This window comes from Myotis daubentonii, chromosome 13, assembly GCF_963259705.1.
Source record: "Myotis daubentonii chromosome 13, mMyoDau2.1, whole genome shotgun sequence".
Taxonomy (NCBI): Eukaryota; Metazoa; Chordata; class Mammalia; order Chiroptera; family Vespertilionidae; genus Myotis; species Myotis daubentonii.
Window position 1 is genome coordinate 12997824 of NC_081852.1, and position 19804 is coordinate 13017627.

Here is a 19804-nt window from a genome sequence, read left to right on the forward strand (position 1 = left end):
GGGCTGGTCTCTCCCCCATGGACCAGTCATTGTGTGCAGACTGCCCCAGGGAGCGGCAATGCCAGGGCAGATTTCATCACTCATGGGCAATTTCCAAAGAACGTTGATAGCTTTCAGCTTCAGGTGACGACCTTTCAGTGAAAGGAGTTTTTAGAGGTAAAATAAGCAGGTTTAGGGAGTTTTAGGAAATAAAGAGGGTCCCTGGAGGAGGAAGGCTTGGAGCGCATAGTTGGGGGCTTGGAGCTGCCAAAAGGCAAACATTCACAGAGAAGAAAAAAGAGGTGCCACAGGGTAAGGGGAAAGGAAGACAACTGTTCACAGGAGATAGGGACAAGCCACAGGGTATGGGGAGAGAGGAAACAGACTTTCACAGGGGATGGAGAATTCTACCACTGAAGGGGGAGAAAAAGAGAGGGAACCACGTGGGTTTTGAACTTTGAAGCTGATATTCTACTAATTGGAAGGCAACATCAATAAACAAAGAACTGCAGGCTTTATAAACCTTAGAAAGAAGAAGCTTAGTGGGTTACCCCCTTTGGGACCCCCTCCCCACATGGCAGTCTGTTCTTGTTTCCAATGAATTTCCACCTTTTCATCTATCATCTTTTGTCTGTGGCTTCATTCTTCTTACCCATCTGGACAGGAACCCGGGAAAGAAACCACCCTTGCATCCTGCTCAGGAAAAACCATTCGACTCACGAGGGCCTTTGGAAATAAGAAATAAAGCTAAGGAACTCTGAAGGAGGAATCTGTACGGATCTTTTAAAGATACACTCTATCAGGCATCCTAAGCGATGCCAGAGGAATTAAAGGGCCAGACTTCCTAGACAGGAGTGGGAATGAGGCTCTTGCGATATCTTCAGAAAATGAATTTTCTAAGACTCATAAGGGAGGATGGAATGTGGGCCAAGGCTTTATTTGCATAAAGTTACTTTTCTCAGCTTCCAAAGTCCTCTGCCCCTTAAGCCAGTCCTGGAAGAGGGGCAGCTGGGAGTTCGTTCAGCAGAGTCAGAAGCAGGGCCAATGTCCAGAGTTCCTGTTCCATGTCACAGCTGGTGTGGTTCTGTATTCCGTCCAGATTAAAGTCCACTAGTCCACGTGGGGAGCCCAACATGCCAGGGAGCCATGCACACAGGAGAGCGCAGCCCCTGCAGCAGGGATGAAGGAGGGTCAGTCCCCTGGAGTCAAAAGGAGCAGGAAGGCCAACTCCCTTTGTTCGGAAATTTATATGTTTTTTTAATTTTTATTTTTTTAAATTAAATCTTTATTGTTCAGATTATTACAGTTGTTCCTCTTCCCCCACCCCCCATAGCTCCCCTCCACCCGGTTCCCACCCCACCCTCTGCCCTGACCTCCCCCCCCGCCACTGTCCTCATCCATAGGTGCACGATTTTTGTCCACTCTCTTCCCGCATCCCCCACACCCCTTCCCCCCCCAAGAATAGTCAGTCCACTCCCTTTCTATGCCCCTGATTCTATTATAATCACCAGTTTATTCTGTTCATCAGATTATTCACTTGATTTTCAGATTCACTTGTTGATAGATGTGTATTTGTTGTTCATAATTTGTATCTTTACCTTTTTCTTCTTCTTCCTCTTCTTAAAGGATACCTTTCAGCATTTCATATAATACTGGTTTGGTGGTGATGAACTCCTTTAGCTTTTCCTTATCTGTGAAGCTCTTTATCTGACCTTCAATTCTGAATGATAGCTTTGCTGGATAAAGTAATCTTGGTTGTAGGTTCTTGGTATTCATCACTTTGAATATTTCTTGCCACTCCCTTCTGGCCTGTAAAGTTTCTGTTGAGAAATCAGCTGACAGTCGTATGGGTACTCCCTTGTAGGTAACTGAGTTTCTTTCTCTTGCTGCTTTTAAGATTCTCTCTTTGTCTTTTGCTCTTGGCTTTTAATTATGATGTGTCTTGGTGTGGTCCTCTTTGGATTCCTTTTGTTTGGGATTCTCTGCGCTTCCTGGACTTGGAAGTCCATTTCTTTCACCAGGTAGGGGAAGTTCTCTGTCATGATTTCTTCAAATAGGTTTTCAATATCTTTCTCTCTCTCTTCTTCTGGCACCCCTATAATTCGGATGTTGGTACGCTTGAAGCTGTCCCAGAGGCTCCTTACACTATCTTCGTATTTTTGGATTCTTTTTTCATTTTGCTTTTCCGGTTGGGTGTTTTTTGCTTCTTTGTATTTAAAATCTTTGACTTGATTCTTGAGATCCTCTAGTCTGCTGTTGGAACTCTGCATATTATCCTTTATTTCAGTCAGTGTATGCTTAATTTCTAGTTGGTCCTTTTTCATAACCTCAAGGGTCTCAATAGATTTCTTGAGGGCCTCACTACATTTATCGGCGGTCTCACCAGTATTTTTGAGGGTCTTCCTAAATTTATCGGTGGTTTCTAGAAAGTTCTTAAAAAACCTTAAAAGTGTGGTTTTGAACTCTATATCCAGTAGTTTGCTTTCCTCCATTTCTGTCATTTTTGACCTGCTTCTTTGTCTCCGCATTTTTTTATACTTCCCTGTGGTGGTAGAGTGGCTTTGTGTGCTAGGTGTCCTATAGGGCCCAGTGGCTCAGCTTCCCCAATTACCTGAGGTGGACACTCTTGGTGCACCCCTTTGTGGGCTTTGTGCACAGTCTTGTTGTAGTTAAGCCTTGATTTTTGTAGGTATCACTGGGAGGAATTGACCTCCAAGCCAATTGGCTGTGAGTATCAGCTGTGTCTATGGTGGGAGAACTTCTGTGCTGAAGACACCCTTATGGGGCAAGACTTGCTTCAGTGGGGCTTTGGTGATCACTGAGTCTGCCCCCTGAGTGTGTCCCTTATGGATCTGAGGAGTTGTAATCTGGATGGTCCCACTCTGACCACTGGGTACCATGGCTCTTGGATCTAAGGAGGTGCTAATTTAGCCTCTGCCTGAGGCTACCCAGCAGGAGCTATGAAGAGATCTGCAGATTCCTCTTCCTTGTTTGGGGTTTGGAGGTGCCAAGATTAGGCTCAGCTGTGAAGCAATGCAAGCTGCTGTGGAGCCTTGGGCCTTCTCCTGGAAGTTCTGGGTCCATCTGGCCCAGCTGCAGTTTGTTAGGTAATTTTCAGATTGCAAAGGGCCAGGGCATTCATATGCAAAAGCCTCTGGCGCAGCTTGGGTGGGGCGGTGTCTCAGGGGATCAACAGGGTGGAGCAAGCAGCTATGGATGATCCTCAGCCCTGCCCTAAGGGGCCCTGTGTCTTAGTATCCCAGTAACTGCTGCAAGCACCTCTGAGAGAAAGCCGCCCTCGAGTTCCGAGTTCTACCCGCTGCCAGACAGTCCAGTTTCTCCCTGTATGAGTCTGGGTCCCCAGAGACTCACCTGGAACTGGAGTTCAGAGCAGTCGGGGGCTTGTGACTCCCTCCTGATTCAAAAAGACAGCTGCATCCTCAGTTGCCAGCCCTTGCCATGTGCGCCTCCGTACCTCTGCACTTTACTTCCACACCTCCTCTGAGTCTCAATGTGCTTTTCTCTTTCCTCCTAGTTGTAGAATTTCCACTCTGCCAGCCTTCCTGTAGTTCTGGATGATGTCCGTTTTGTCTTTTAGTTGTATTTTTGAAGTTGTTGTGGGAGGCAGCAATTTCCGGTGTTTACCTATGCCGCCATCTTGGTTTCTCTTTCGGAAATTTATATATTTAGATTTCATGTGCTTGCAGTGGCCACGCCAATTGGCCAATTACCTCTTTCCAGGTGTGATTGACAGGCAATTAGCTTCCTTTGACACTCGGACCTCACTGAGCATGAATCTAAACCGTCTTTGTCTAGTCCCTTCCCCCATCAATCAGTGGGGAGCAGACTTGCGGAGTGTGAAATGCAGCTTTTTGGCGAAGCTGAATAAATGGCATCTTCTATACGAACTGGTCTCCCCTCCACTCCCTTCCTGGTAAACAACAACCAGGCTACTGCAGCATCATCAAATGGACCTCCTGATGAGCCCACATGGCAGTTTCTTGCATGACTTTCAGGCCCTTCTGCTTACCACTAGTAGCGGCTGTTTAATCTCTCGAGTCAGCTACGAGAGCCTTTTCACTATGGTATTAGTGAAAAAAATGTACCCATCAGGGTGCGACTGGCATTCACTGGTGACACCAGGTGTTAAATGATCCCTTTGCTTTAACGTTCTTAAATTTCACATGAATGTGTTGATCTGGGTCCTGTCTCTGTTCAGGTATCACCTGCAACTCCTCTTGCCTGGACTTCCTTATTCATTCTGTTATAACCATTTACAGGCCATGTATTCTGTACTGAACAATTTTCCTCCTGAAAGCAAGATTTGTATGCACGTTGTACTGGCTCTGTCTGAATTTATCAAAAGTATCACTCAACCTGGGGTCTAATAATGCAACAGTCATTCATAGGTGCTGGTCCAACTTAAAAGAATCTTACAGAATTTCCTCCCTGAAATGTGAGGGTCCTAACTATGTTTTATTTGCTGTTTCATCATCTGGGAATGGATGAATTTAAGGAATTGAAAATGTCCTTTTTGTGATGTTGCTTAAAAAATATCCTTTGCATCCTTAAGTTAATATAGAGCATTGTTATTATTACTATTAATGTTATTATTATGGTTCTTTGGTTTAAAATAGTAAGAATTGATGCTGGATAATTTAGGAAAATGATATTTGTCTCCTGATTCTTTTTATATTCCTGTCTGTTTTGTATCCCAATGAATATCAATCTGACCCCCCTAGTTGTCCAAGTTAGAAATCTAGATGTCCTGTACCATTTACATACAGTTATTGCTGTAAGTGTAAATCTATCCTATATAATAAAAGACTAATATGCTAAGTGTCCAGTCGTCCATTCAACCAATCAAAACGTAATATGCTAATGATATGCTAAGGCCGCTTAACTACTTCCTATAATGTGCACTGACCACCAGGGGGCAGACACTCCAACTGGTAGGTTAGCTTGCTGGGGCCTGGCTGATCGGGACTGAGCGAGATGAGCCAGACACACCCTGGAGCCTTCCCATGGTTCCTCCCCAGCTGGCCAACCTCCCATGTCCCTCCCCAGCCCCAATCGTGCACCAGTGGGGTCCCTCAGCCTGACCTGAGCCCTCTCGCAACCCAGGACCCCTCAGGGGATGTCGGCGAGCCGGTTTCGGCCTGATTCTGCAGGCTGGCCTGAGGGACCCCACTGGTACACAGATTTGTGCACTGGGCCTCTAGTATCTACACTAATAAAAGAGAAACATGGTAATTGGCGTACGACCGCTACCCTTTTCATTGGCTAATCAGCGAGATATGCAAATTAACTGTCAGCCAAGATGGCGGCCGGCAGTCAGGCAGCTTGAAACTAACATGAGGCTTGCTTGCCTCAGTGATGGAGGATCGTTGGAGGAAACCAACGTTCCCCGCCTGCGGCTGCAGGCCTCTGAGCGGGCAGTTTAAGAAACATTGTAACAAATACCGCCGGACTTTAGCCAGCAGATTCACAACATTGTAAGCAAAGGCCAGAAACCTATTTTCAGCCGCGGGAGGCCTAAGAGCTGGAGCCAAGCCTCAAGGTAAAGCTGGCCCAGAATAAAAAAGAAAAAGAAAAAAAGGAGCGGTTGGGAACTTCAGTCACTCCCAGCCTGAAAACAGCCCTCAGCCCCTCACCCAGACTGTCCAGGCACCCCAGTGGGGACCCCCACCCTGATCCAGGACACCCTTCAGGGCAAACCAGCCGGCCCCACCCATGCACCAGGCCTCTACCCTATATAGTAAAAGGGTAATATGTCTCCCGGCACTGGGATCAGCGTGACAGGGGGCAGCGCCCAAACCCCCTGATCGCCCTGCGGCTCTGTGTGTGACAGGGGGCAGGGCCCCAACCCCCTGAGCAGCCCTGCTCTGTGTCTGATAGGGGGGAGCTCCCCAATCCCCCCCCCCCACACACACACGGGCCCTGCTCTGTGTGTGATGGCGTAGAGCCATAACCTCCCCATCGGCCCTGCCCTGAGTGTGAGAGTGGCGGTGCCCCAACCCCCTGATCGGCCCTGCTCTGTGGGTGATGGGGGCAGCGCCCCAACCCCCTGATTGGCCCTGCTCTGTGCATGACAGGGGGTGGCGCCGCAACCTCCCCATCGACCCTGCCTTGAGTGTGACAGGGGACGGTGCCCCAACCCCCCAATTGGCCCTACCCTGAGCGTGACTGAGGGTGGCATCACAACCTCCCAATCTGCCCTGCTCTGTGCATGACGGGGGGCTGCACCTAGGGATTGGGCCTGCCCTCTGCCACCCGGGAGCAGGCCTAAGCCAGCAGGTCGTTATCTCCCAAGGGGTCCCAGACTGCGAGAGGGCACAGGCCGGGCTGAGGGACCCCCCCTCCCCCCGAGTGCACAAATTTTGTGCACCGGGCCTCTAGTATATATTTAAAAGCCTAAGTGACCAAATGACAGAATAACTGAATGACCGGATGACCAGTCAACCAGTCGCTATGACACACACTGACCACCAGGGGGCAGATGCTCAATGCAGGAGCTTCCCCCTGGTGGTCAGTGTGCTCCCACAGTGGGAGCGCCACTCAGCAAGCTTACTAGGCGGCAGCTGCGGCAGATGCAGCATGGCCAGGATGAGTGGAGCAGAGCAGGCTCCTCCCCGGCTGCCTGCCACTTTCCACACTACTACATCCCTCAGGAAACCAAAATCGGCAGTCTGATATCCCCCGAGGGGTCCCGGATTGCGAGAGGGCACAGACCAGGCTGAGGGACCCCAATGGTGCATGAATCTGTGCACCAGTCCTCTAGTATAATAATAAAAGTATAATATGCTAATTAGACTGGATTTCCTTCCAGGTGGCCTTCCGGATGAAGTCAGGCTGCGAGGGAAGCCTGGGTTCCAGGTGCCGGCTGGCGGCCGGAGGGAAGCCTGGGCCCCGGGTGCCTTCTGGCAGCCAGAGGGAAGCCAGTGCTGGCAGCCAGGAGAAGGAAGGCCTACCCTTGCATGAATTTCATGCATCAGGCCTCTAGTCTATTATAACTTTTACATATGCTAATCTACTAATTCACTGTCTGCCTTTCTACTTCCCACCCTGACTCCTACCCTGTGCACTCATAAGAGACTGCAAACTTTTATGGTGGGGACTATCATATCATGTCTATTTTACTGTACCTACATAATCTGGACACACAAAAACATTTACAACAACAAGTAATATCTTCCTTGACCCTAACTACTCAAGAAAGTTCAACACATTTCTAGCCAGAGCTTAATATTTATGGAGGCCGACAGCTACATATTTTTCAGACAAATACATGCACATGTTAAAAAATACTGAATTATAGTAAAAGACTCATAATGATGACCAGAGTGGGCTCTTTTCAATGCCACAATCCAGCTGTCTGAAAACAAATACTTTCAACTTCTTTGCTATTTATCTGACATTTTCCTGCTTATATGTATAATGTGCTAATATTAACATTTCTCAAGTAATTAATATTAGACGTTATGCACTGACTTCCTATTATATTAAATATGGGTGCACACCTTCCTTGTATTTTTCTCTCAAAATTCTCCTAATGCAGGTCTGCCCCACTAACATAAATTCTTTTGGAGTTTCCTTTATCTCTCTCTCTGTTTTTCTGAATCCTCCCTGTTTCTCTCTCTCTCTCTCTCTCTCTCTCTCTCTCTCTCTCTCTCTCTCTCTCTCCTCTCTTTCTGGTTTATTTGTTTATTTATTTTCAGTTGTTCTATTTGGAGGTTTCCCCTAAAAACTCCATGTTATTCAGTTCTATACCTTTGAGTTGAGCTGCTGGTTAGAATGATGGTTGGAAGTGTTGTGTATGTGTATGGCTTTTTGCCAGGATAGAGAGTTATTATTTCTGAGCCCCTTGCTTTCCTCCTGGGATAACCGTAGAACCCCATTTTGGATACTGATAACCTAGCTGCTCCTTTTCTGAGGCAGAAGGCAGAAGAATGCTGAAGGTTCCACATAGAATATTCAGGCATACATTTGATTTCCTTGGTTTTAATAAAATTCCCAATTCTAGTTTCTACTGTGACTGATGCCCCTAATTTCAAAACTTCTCTGATATGTTTTCCTTTGTAGAAAAACCCCCAAAATGCTGAACATTTATTTCTTGCAGAAGGGGTGGGTACATGATTCTGAGTATATTAAGGGTGAGAATGTAGGAGTCTAATCACCACAGTTATTCATAGTTTTACACAGCCCCTTTATGTCCTACCCATGTCTTACCCACATCTTTTAAGTTGTCTTTTATTATGCCTCAAGTTTCCCAGTCTTTTGAGATTATTCTAGGACAAATTAGTTTGCCTATCGTCAATGTCTTATTCAAGATGTAACTTATAACTTTCCATTACTCTTTCAAATTTCAATTGAATATTAAGAATTGCTTAATTATTGTATGATTGAATTATATGAAAAATTAGAGGATCTTACCTAACATAGGTACTCTGTGATTCACTGTGCTTACTTTTCATTTATTTATTCATTTATTCAACCACTAAGCATTATGCTAGGCCAATGGTTGGCAAACCGCGGCTCGTGAGCCACATGCGGCTCTTTGAACACTTGAGTGTGGCTCTTCCACAAAATACCACATGCAGGAGCGTACGTACAGTGAGATTGAAACTTTGTGGCCCATGCGCAGAAGTCGGTTTTTGGCCTGAGCGAGTTTACTTTGAAGAAGTGGTGTTAGAAGAAGTGGGGAGTGTAGGTCGGTCGGGCAATGCAGCGCAGGGGAGGTGTGCTCTATTCATGCACGAGTTGAGTGAGCCAGTCAGTCAACAGTCTCACCTGCAGCGGTTAGTGCTAGTCGCATCCGCAAATAGCGCGGGTGACAAAAGTACCTACTCGAAGCATAAAGTTACCTGTATTTTTCCAACCAGCTGCAAATCCTACAGGTATTTTTGTCATCAATTTAAGAATTGTAATTCTTTTGTGTTGGTGGCTTTATTATTATAAAATGAAACATTTTTTAGGTGCCCTGTTTGAGATGGCTACAAAGAAGAAGCAAAGAAAAACGGAAGACGAAAACCATGAATTTAAAGTTGAATTTAAAGTTGAATGTGCCTACCTATATAGTTTAAGTTTAAAAAATTTGGCTCTCAAAAGAAATTTCAATTGTTGTACTGTTGATATTTGGCTCTGTTGACTAATGAGTTTGCCAGCCACTGTGCTAGGCACTATTTGGGTGGTTGGGACATAGTAGTGAAGAAGAGAAATTAAAAAAATATCTTTTTATGTGGAACTAATTTCTAATATGAACTAATTTCATACAATGAGTAATACAATACATAATACATAATTAATGAAATCTGCATATTTTAAATACAAATATGTATTCTTCCACTAGACCTAGAAGTAGAACATTATAAGATCCAACATCACCTTCTCAATTATAAATCCTCTTTGCTCTCTGCCACAGATACCACTATTCTGAGTTTAAGTTAATTATTCCTCTGATTTTCCTTAGAGTGTTTTTAAATCCCCATATGAAATTATCATATATTTACTCTCACTTGATGTTATATTTTCCAGATATAAACAGATTTGTGTAACTGTAGAACATTGATCTCCGTTGAATTCGTATTCCACAATTTATTCATTTTATTATTAATGTATATCAGGGTGTCTTTCACTTTTGGTTTTGTTTGCTTTCTTGCTACTGCAAACAATGATCATAAAAGTATTCTAGTACATTTGCGCTATGTGTAAGAATTTCTTTGGAATTTATACATAATAATAAAATTGCTGGGTCATATGGTATGAACATATTCAATTTAAGTAGGTGGCTCCAAACTCTTCCCAGCTCTTTTCTAGACTGGAACTAAAGGAAATTCTTCTTGTTCTATGTCCTAGTCAACACTTAATATTGGTTTTTAAATTTTTTTATCAGTGTTATTGGTAGAAATAAAATTTCACTCTGGATTTAAATAGAATTTTCTAATTATCATAAGAATGCATAGCATTTCATACACACACACACACACACACACACATATATCTACACTAATAAAAGAGAAAAATGGTAATTGGCATACGACGATACCTTTTCATTGGCTAATCAGGGCTATATGCAAATTAACTGCCAACTATGATTGGCAGTTAACTGCCAACAAGATGGCGGTTAATTTGCATATGTAGGCACAATGCAGGGAGGCGAAAGGGAAAGCAGGAAGAAGCCCCCTGCCACCGACAGTGATTGGAAATCCAGGGGGGAGCTAAGAGCTGGGGGGCAGGGCAAAGGCGGCCCTGGGGCCGCCTTTGCCCTGCCCCCCAGCCATGATCAGAGAATCAGGCGCCTTTGCCACCCTGGCCAGTGATAGCAGGAAGTAGGGTGGAGCCAGCGATGGGAGCTGGACACGGTCGAAGCTGGCAGTCCCGGGAGCTAGGGGTCCCTTGCCTGGGCCTAAAGCAGAGCCCACGATCGCAGAGCCCCCTGCTGCCACTGCAGGTCCCCGCTGCCCGGGCCGGACGCCTAGGCCAGAGGCGTTAGGCCTGGGCAGGGGCGGAGCCTGCAACCGCGGGGAGCTGGGGGTCCCCTGCCCAGACCTGACACCTCAGCCAGAGGCCTCAGGCCTGGTCAAGGGGCCGATCCGGTGATTGGTGATCGGAGGGTGATGAGGGTCAACTCCTCTGGCTGAGGCATCAGGCCTGGGTGGGGGGCTGAGCCGGGGATTGGGGGGATATGATGGTCCCCTTGCCCAGGCCTGAAGCCTGGGTCAGAGGCGTCAGGCTTGGGTGGGGGGTGGAGCCAGCGATCAGAGGGAGATGGGGGTCCCCTGCCCAGGCATGATTCCTGGGCCAGAGGCCTCAGGCCTGGGCGGGGGCCAGAGCCAGTGATCGGGGGGAGATGAGGGTCCCCTGTCCAAGCCTGACACCTCTGGCGGAGGCGTCAGGCCTGGGCAAGGGGCCGATCAGGTGATCAGAGGGTGATGGGGGCCTACGCCTCTGGTTGAGGCATCAGGCCTGGGCAAGGGGCAGAGCCAGCAATCAGAGGGGTCTGGGGGTCCCCTGCCCAGGCCTGATGCCTGGGCCAGAGGCATCAGGCCTGGGCTGGGGGCAGAACCAGTGATGTGGGGAAATGAGGGTCCCCTGCCCAGGCCGATCCTGCGATTGGAGGGTGATGGGGGTCAACGCCTGAGGGCTCCCAGTATGTGAGAGGGGGCAGGCTGAGCTGAGGGACACTCTCCCCCCACCCAGTGCACGAATTTCGTGCACTGGGCCCCTAGTATATACTATATAATAAAAGAGAAACATGCAAATTAACTGTCCCTCTGCTACACTCAAGCCACACCCACCAGCCATGCCCACCAGCCAATCAGGAGCGAGTATGCACATTAACACAGCTAAGATGGCGGCGGCCATAGAGCTGGAGCAAGCAGGAGGCTTGGGTTGCCCCCGGCAATGGAGGAAGCCAAGCTTCCTGCCTGCCCCGGCCAGATCTGGGCTCCACTCAAGGCTACAAAGTTTCCATTATAGAAGATAAATAAATCCCAGAAAAAAAAGAAAAAAGAAAAAAAGGAGAGGCTGGGAGCTTGGGTCGCCGGGGGGGCGTGGCCAGTCTGAAAACAGTCCTCAGCCCCTCACTCAGGCTGGCCAGGCCCCCCAGCAGGACCCCCACCCTGATCTGGGACACCCTTCAGGGCAAACCAGCTGGTCCCCACCCATGCACCAGGCCTCTCTCCTATATAATAAAAGGGTGATATGCAAATTAACCCTAACAGCAGAACGACTGGGAATGACTGGTCACTATGACACACACTGACCACCAGGGGGCAGACCCTCAATGCAGGAGCTGCCCCCTGGTGGTCAGTGAGCTCCCACAGGGGGAGCTCTGCTCATCCACAAGCCAGGCTGACGGCTGCCAGCAGAGCGGTGGTGGCGGGAGCCTCTCCCACCTCCTCAGCAGCGCTAAGGATATAGGACTGCAGCTTAGGCCTGCTCCCCGCTGGCAAGTGGACATCCCCTGAGGGGTCCCAGACTGCAAGAGGGCACAGGTCGGGCTGAGGAACCCCCCCAGGGTGCACACATTTTTGTGTTTTATATATATATATATATATATATATATATATATATATATATATATATATAGCATTGTGGTTCACCTTTGAAAACGCTGTTTATTGTCTTTGTGCATTTTTGGAATAGGTTGGTTACTTTTTCTAATTGATTTGGAAGTCCTCTTAAAATATTTGGGTTAATAATATGTTGAATATTTTGCAAACATTTTTTTCAAGTTTGTGTCTTAGCTTCCATTCTCTTTATTATTATTCTTAAGGAACAGAAATTCTCATGTGTAATGCAGTAGTATTTATCAGTCTTTCCTTTATGGATTTGTTTTGTGTCTTATTTAAGAAGTTCTTCCCTCCTCCAAGATTGCAAAGATATTGCTGCATATTGTAGTTTGAAAGTAGTTTAATTATGCCTATTAGCATGAAAGTATTTATTGACCTGAAATTGAATTTTATGTATGATGTGTGGTTAATTCTTATTTATTTATTTATTTATTAACCATTTATTGAAAGCCATCCTTCTTCTATGACTGGCACATGTCCTTTATATGTAGGAAAAATCAGAAAACCGAACCCTAAGCCAGCTTCACTCATAAAAATAGATGAAAACTTCCAAACCAATTATTAACAATGGGATATGTGATGTATAAAAAATGATAATATATTATGGCCAGCTTGTGTTATTCCATGAATATAAATTTGATAATATTAACAAATAACAATGTAATTTTGATATTGACCTTATTCTTGCTTCATAAAAATACTTGTGAAAAAATAAGAACATTTAATTATATTACTATCATTTTTTCATTTTAATTTCTGCTGATGAGATTTTTCTCTTTTATTAACTTTTCACTGTACTACTGCATAATTTTGTTGATGCTTTTGAGTATTTGTGTTCTGTTTCAAAATTGCTGATGTTATACTTATTATTTCCTTTTTGTTGTTGGTAAAGGAACACTTGCATCAAGCTACGTTCATATCATGGCATAGACCTCCATCCCCTTTCTTTCCTTACCCCCACTCCCTGCTTTGGAGAGCCTGTTCTGTACCCCCTTTACCACACTGCTACCTGCATGGTCTTGTAAGGGAAGTTTAGGGATTTTTTTCTGTCCCTTCTCTAGATGTACGTCATGCAATAAATGTGAATGGATGGAAAGAATCTTGTTTATAGAAAGAACTGGAGGCAGGACAAAAGCTGAGGCCAGGTCCACTGAGTATAACAGCTGAGACATGAGAGGTGGCTGCAATGGCAGGAGAGAGCTTCTGCACTGTGTCAGGTGTGGGCTGGAGGAACAGGCCCCCAAGAACATGTCCTCTTGGTTGTAAATTGGAACTAATCTCTGTTCCTAGAGGGTCACAAATAAAGATTCAAGCTTCATTTGTATTTACTTTTCACCAACTGTTGATTGAGTGCATGCTTCATGGAAGGCTCGTTCACGTCAAGAACACAGCAGTGCCCTACCAGGTTTGGCTCAGTGGATAGAGTGTGGGCCTGCGGACTGAAGGATCCCAGGTTTGATTCTGGACAAGGGCATGTATCTTGGTTGCGGGCACATCCCCAGTAGGAGGTGTGCAGGAGGCAGCTGATTGATGTTTCTCTCTCATTGATGTTTCTAACTCTCTATCCTTCTCCCTTCCTCTTTGTAAAAAATCAACAAAATATATATTTTTTAAAAAAAGAATACAGCAGTAACCACGCTTTACTCCATGTAGTCTACACGATGTAGAAAGGTAATTTAAAAATGAATAAATAAATATTATCTTAGATTTATATAAATGTTAGGATGGAAATACAGCAAAGGAAGGAGATGGTGATGGGGGAAGGGATGCTATTTTATATAGGGTAGCGAAGTAAAGCCTCTGTGGTTAGCTGATTTTTTGAGCAGGGATCTTAATCAAGTTTCTGGATTTTGTTTCCATGAATGAGATGTTGAGCTAGGACTGAGCTGCCTGAGGATCCAGGTTCTACTGGGGCTACACTTATATTAGAGGTAAACATAGGGTCCTCTGGGAGGGCATAATGTGCTCATTTAACTAGACTCAATTTAGTGTTTATACAAGACTTATAAAGGGTGACCAAAGTCTCAAAGGTGAGGAAAGAAATAGGAAGTCAGAGGAGATTGAAAAGGTGTGCACAGAGAAAACAGTGTGCATAAAGGCATAAAAGAATGATGTACTACTGCAAGTAACTCTATTTGCTCTAGCCTGTGGGGTCAAAATGATAATTAAGTCAGGAGATGCAAGTAGAGGCAAAAACAAAAGTATTTCTCTGATAAACTACATAGTTTGGATATTACTCTGAGGCCACTGGGGAGAAAGTGGTGATTCTAAGCAAGGGTATAACAAGGTTAATGTAATGTGCTGGCAAGGTCATTCCACATGCTGGACGCTGGCCAGTGTATAGAGAGTGAATTGAAAGGAGTAAGACTAGAGTCAGAAGAACTAGTAAGACATCTGTATTTACCTAATTTTATTATCTAAACACGAATATATCTGTACCTATTGTCAGGCATTTTTATTTTTTTTCTTAAGAACTGGTCAGACAGCAGAAAATAAGGCTGGGATAACACAATACACTTTTATTATGGAACAACTAATTGTATTTCTCTAAGTTTTCATTTTTATTCCTGCTGACCATTTTCATGTTCATATGCTGATCTAACCTCAGTGGTGTTTACTGAAAGCTTCAGGGTTGGGCTGGGGTCACACAGAACCGACTCAAGGCTCAGTGTCGTCAAAAAGATATTTATTCAAGGCACCTGGTGGACTGAGTTTGAAAAAGAAATCAGCAGCGAAAGGGGAGCGAGCAGGCTTTTTACACGCGAGTAGGGAGAGCTTGCAGACGGCTTTAGGCTGACACAGGTATCAAGACCTTGTCCCAGCTCGTAGTTTTACGGCCTTGCCCTTTGTCCTCCTGCTGGCACCCAATGTCCTTCCTCCTGGGGGTGTGCAGGAATTATGGTCATCAAGCATTTCCGTAAAATAACCACTCAAGGGGAGCCTGTGTGTGCAAGGCTTAGGCTTGCAGAGCGAGCTTGAGCCCTGTTTCTTGATTAACCCTTTCGTTTACTTTTGGTCGGGACATCTTATTGAACCATGTACATCATCAATAAACATAATGATCATAGCTATTCTCTCTGGTTACAGTTCATACCCAGACCTTTATTGTAACTCACAACATTCAATGGTTATATCATAGGGCCAGTTGCATCCATCTAGTCTTCATTGCATCCATTTTCAAGCAAACTCACTTTAATGTTCAGGAATTAAGTGCCCTAGTCTTTAATCAAGTCACTGTTCAGTGCTTTTGTAATCTCCCAGGTGAGTCTAGGTTACAGGTTATCTGAACCATCAACTTTTACAAAGAAAGCTCCCACTTGACTGCCTTTTATTACCTGTGCCAGTACTTCCTCTTTGTCTAAACATTTCCCCTTTGAGGCAAGTCATTAACATTTGCTTTATAAACCACAAGTGTTGTTTCCCTTCCCTTTGTGTGTCAATGAATTGAGTTCTCTGGGAAAACATTTTCACCACACAGCTCAATGTCTCACCTCTGAGTATTCCTTAAGTGTAAAACCTTTATCTTCGGAGCCCTTGTTATTCCGAACTCTTGGTGGTTACTTTATAATGTGACTCAGAGTTCATCCTAAAATGATCATTTTACCTCTCTTAGATGCAGAAGATACCATGGTGGATCCATCCTGCAACAAGTTAGTTCTGAGTTCCCTCGTGTTCGCTGGCTGAACAGACAAGAGTTGCTATGTAAGAAATGAAGCTCAACATATTTTGTTCCTTTTGCTTTACATACATGTAAACAAACAAGTAAGGTACATTTTATGTTCCAGGAGCAGCTTCCCTAACTTTATGCTACTGTTTATTCATACCAGTTAACCCAAGCATTCAAGAAAGGAAACTTTTACACGTTACATTTCATTAGATATTATTGGAAGTAACTAAAAATATGGTTAAAAGAACATGGGTTTCCCAGTTTTATAGCTTTGCCTATGGATGGAAGGAAAAGGCCACATGCTAACCTGACTAGCTCAGGGAAGGCCCACATAGTGGTTTTGCAAACTTAAAGACCTAACGTAAACACAAAGGATGGTTTGAAATTAAAACTTTAACTAAAAGTAGTTTATAATGGGTAGTCATGTATCTTCCCTGATAGAGGTTAATCTTTACCTTAACTGAGCCTATTGTCTTTTTGCATCCATCAAGGTAACTTGTAACTTCCCCTTTTCCAGACTCCTCAGGGCACATCCAAATGCACCTGGATGCCGGGACAGAGAGCATAAATTCCTTCATTGTTATTGTTATCATGCTAATTGTTGACTGTTAACTGTCTTGCATCCATCTGGGTAAAAGAAATATGTGTCTATCATTTTACTTTTTAGCCAATCCCAGAGGTTTCCCCCTCCCCTCTCCCAACCCTCCACTCCCTGCTCCACCTCCCCCACCCAACACCCACTTTGCTACCTCCCCCACCCCACACCCACTTTGCTATCTCCCACCTCCCTAATCTATCACCAATGGATTTCATGTAACCCACTTATGTCTCCTTTTTTATCTACACTAATAAAAGAGAAACATGCAAAATTAACCCAACAAAGATGGCGGTTAATCTGCATACACAGGCGCAGAGCGAAGACTGAGAACAGTGTAGAAGGAAGCCAGAAGGGAGCAAAGTGGCAGAGCTGAGGCATCGGACACGGGAGGGAGCGAGGCAGCGGAGAATGGAGGGAAGCCCGGGCTCAGGAAGCCCTATTCTTGCAGGAATCTTCCCGCAATGGCCTCTAGTTGTGATATAAAACAAGGTGAAGAATTGCCATTCTCCGTAGCATTATCTCAATGCATTGAGATTCTGCTTCCCAGCAATTGTCAACAGTTTGGCTCAAATAAATTTACAAAGTTCTTTACAGCAAGCATGTGAAACTCAAAGGCTAACAGGGCGACATAAACAAGGTTTAATTTTATGTGGGTGGCAAAAAAATAAAAGCCTCACTTTTCATAGAAACGTAGGTTTATTTCAATAGAGACATGCTGAATACAAAGGGCTGAAATAAATGAGTGATCATTAACATAAAATAATAGAACATTTTAGTAAAAATTAATATTTTTTCTTGAACATTACCTTACAGACACTGAATAATTGCACAAATTAATAAGCATAATGCAAATAAACCTATTTTTCTTTTTCTTCAAAAGCAAAATATTTCCTGTTGTACACACCAAACAAGTTAGTCCAAGACTAATGAGGTGGCCATTGTCTGCTAAAATATTCGCTGCTAGTATTAGTGGAGAGGAATGGTGCCCCTGCGCATAAGCTGCATAAGGGAAATTAATGCAACATGATTATAGTAATCAGTCATCATCGAGCATTGTAGTTCATTATTAATAACTAGAGGCCTGATGCATGGATTCATGCACCAGTGGGGACCCTTGGCATGGCCTGTAGGGATCAGGCTGAAACCAGCAGTCCAATGCCACCTGCCGCTCCTGTCTGCCGCTCCTGCTCATCCCAGCCCCATTGTGCCTGCTACAGGCTCGTGCCCACTCAGTCCCATTCGAGAGAGGCTCATGCGCCACAGGGGTGCTTGCCAGCCCTTAGCCCTGCTTCTGGCACCCGTCGGTCAGCTGAGTGGTGCTCTCACTATGGGAGCACACTGACCACCAGGGGGCAGCTTCTGAGTTGAGTGTCTGCCCCCTCGTGGTCAGTAGGTGTCATAGCGACCGGTTGACTGGTTGGTTGGTCATTTAGTCGTTCGGTCACTTAGGCTTTTATATATATAGATTATGTATAACAGGATATTGTAAAAATTAAGTTATAAAATTTTTATTAAAACGTTTCTCACATACCGTTATATTGGCTGGGCCACAAAAATATTTGTTGTGGACCACATGCGGCCCATGAGCTGTGAGTTTGACATGCTTCCTTTACAGGTTTGAATGTTTTTATTTTCAAAGTATATGAAATTGGGCCACTGAACATCTCTGAACAAAACTTTCCACATCTGTAAAATAAGGATAATAATATCATGATTCAGGTTATGGATTTATACTTTTTTTCCTAGGAGTTTTTATCATTTCTTATATATTTACTAGAGGCCCAGTGCACGGATTTGTGCACCAGTGCAGCCCCTCAGCTTGGTCTGTGGGGGTTGGGTCAAGACAGGCAGTCCAACGCCGCCTGCCACTCCTGCCTGCTGCTCCCACTCATCCTGTCCCGGCTGTGCCTGCCATGGGTGTGCGCCCAGTCAGTCCCTGTCGGGAGCCATGAGCCCAGAGTCTGGTGCCCATTGGTCATCTGAGCGGCGCTCCGGCTGTGGGAGCTCACTGACCACCAGGAGGCAGCTCCTGCATTGAGTGTCTGTCTCTGGTGGTCAGTGCACTTCATAGCGATCGGTCATTTGGACATTCGGTCATCTGGTCATCTGATCATCTGGTCATTCGCTCACTTAGGCTTTATATACATAGAATGTCTATATGCATATTATGATGCATTTATGAAATGCCAAAAGAATGACCTTGGCTTGGGATTTAGAATTGCATTCTATTTGTAGGTTAATATTTTTCCCTTTTATTTTAGGAGTGGGATTTGTTTTTCTACTTATTCAACATGCTTATGTCTCTCTCTTCTCAGAATAGTTCCTTCAACTTGTATTCTAATGAATTCTGGCAATCCCTATGGACATTAATGGAGAGGTAGATCTTTCAAATGTTGGTCATTTTGTCCTATTTTTATTTTCCTATTTTTGTTTTTAACAACTAGACACTGAAGGGGTCTAGAGGTGGAGTAGGTTTTTATTAACTTTTCATTGTCCCATCCATAATATTCCTTTATTCTCCCTAAAATGTAATTATTTATTTTTGTGGCAGTTTAAACCAGTCTACCTCTAACTCCTACTTATTTATTTAACATATTAGAAGTAGCTCATACTCTTCATTACTATTCCTGTCATCATTCTTAGGATAGCAACTTAATTACAAAAACAGTCTCAGATTTCTGTTTATCTCTATTTTCACGAGCTTAGTAAGGTGACTTTGCTGATCTGCCTCAGGAAGTATAGAATCTATTTCTCCACACCTTGAACTTGAGCTAAATTTGTAACTTACTTTGGATAGTAGAAGGCAGTAAAAGTAATATTGTGTTTGCTCTGAGCCTAGGCCTCAAAAATGTTGCACACCCTGCTGTCTTTCAGATCACTCTGAAAACAGAGCTGCCTGGGTTAGTTTGCCAGGAGATAAGAGGCAGAGAGCAGAGCCAAGTAAGTAGCTCAGTGGTCCCAGCTGAGGCCCACAAATTCTGATGGGACCCAGCCAAGAATATTAAAGCCAACCAGCAACTGAACCATAGCTGAGCACAGATGTGCGGGTAAACCATGTCAATACCAGCTCAGATTGGCAGAACTTGTCAAGATGACCCACAGGTTATGAGCAAAAATAAATGTTTATTAATGTATGAAACTGAGATTTTGTGATTTTTACCCAGTATTATTGTGACAATAAATAACTTATGTAAGAATTGGTTATGAGGCAATAGATATTTCAAAAATATGTAATACAAACAATAATGACTCTAATAAAAGTGTAATTAGAAGCTGAGTCCTTGGTCTCTCCATTGTGTCACCACATCTCTTACTAGTCAAGAAGCACAATTAATTGTAAGGGTCACACAAAAATCCAAGCCAAGAACCACACTGTTGCAATCTGCACACCACAACTTCAGAATTCTTCGGCCATTTATCTAAGTCAGAGACACATCCCTCAAAGTTGAAAAATGTGAAATGAAAGTCGGCTTTTGGAAAGGGAAC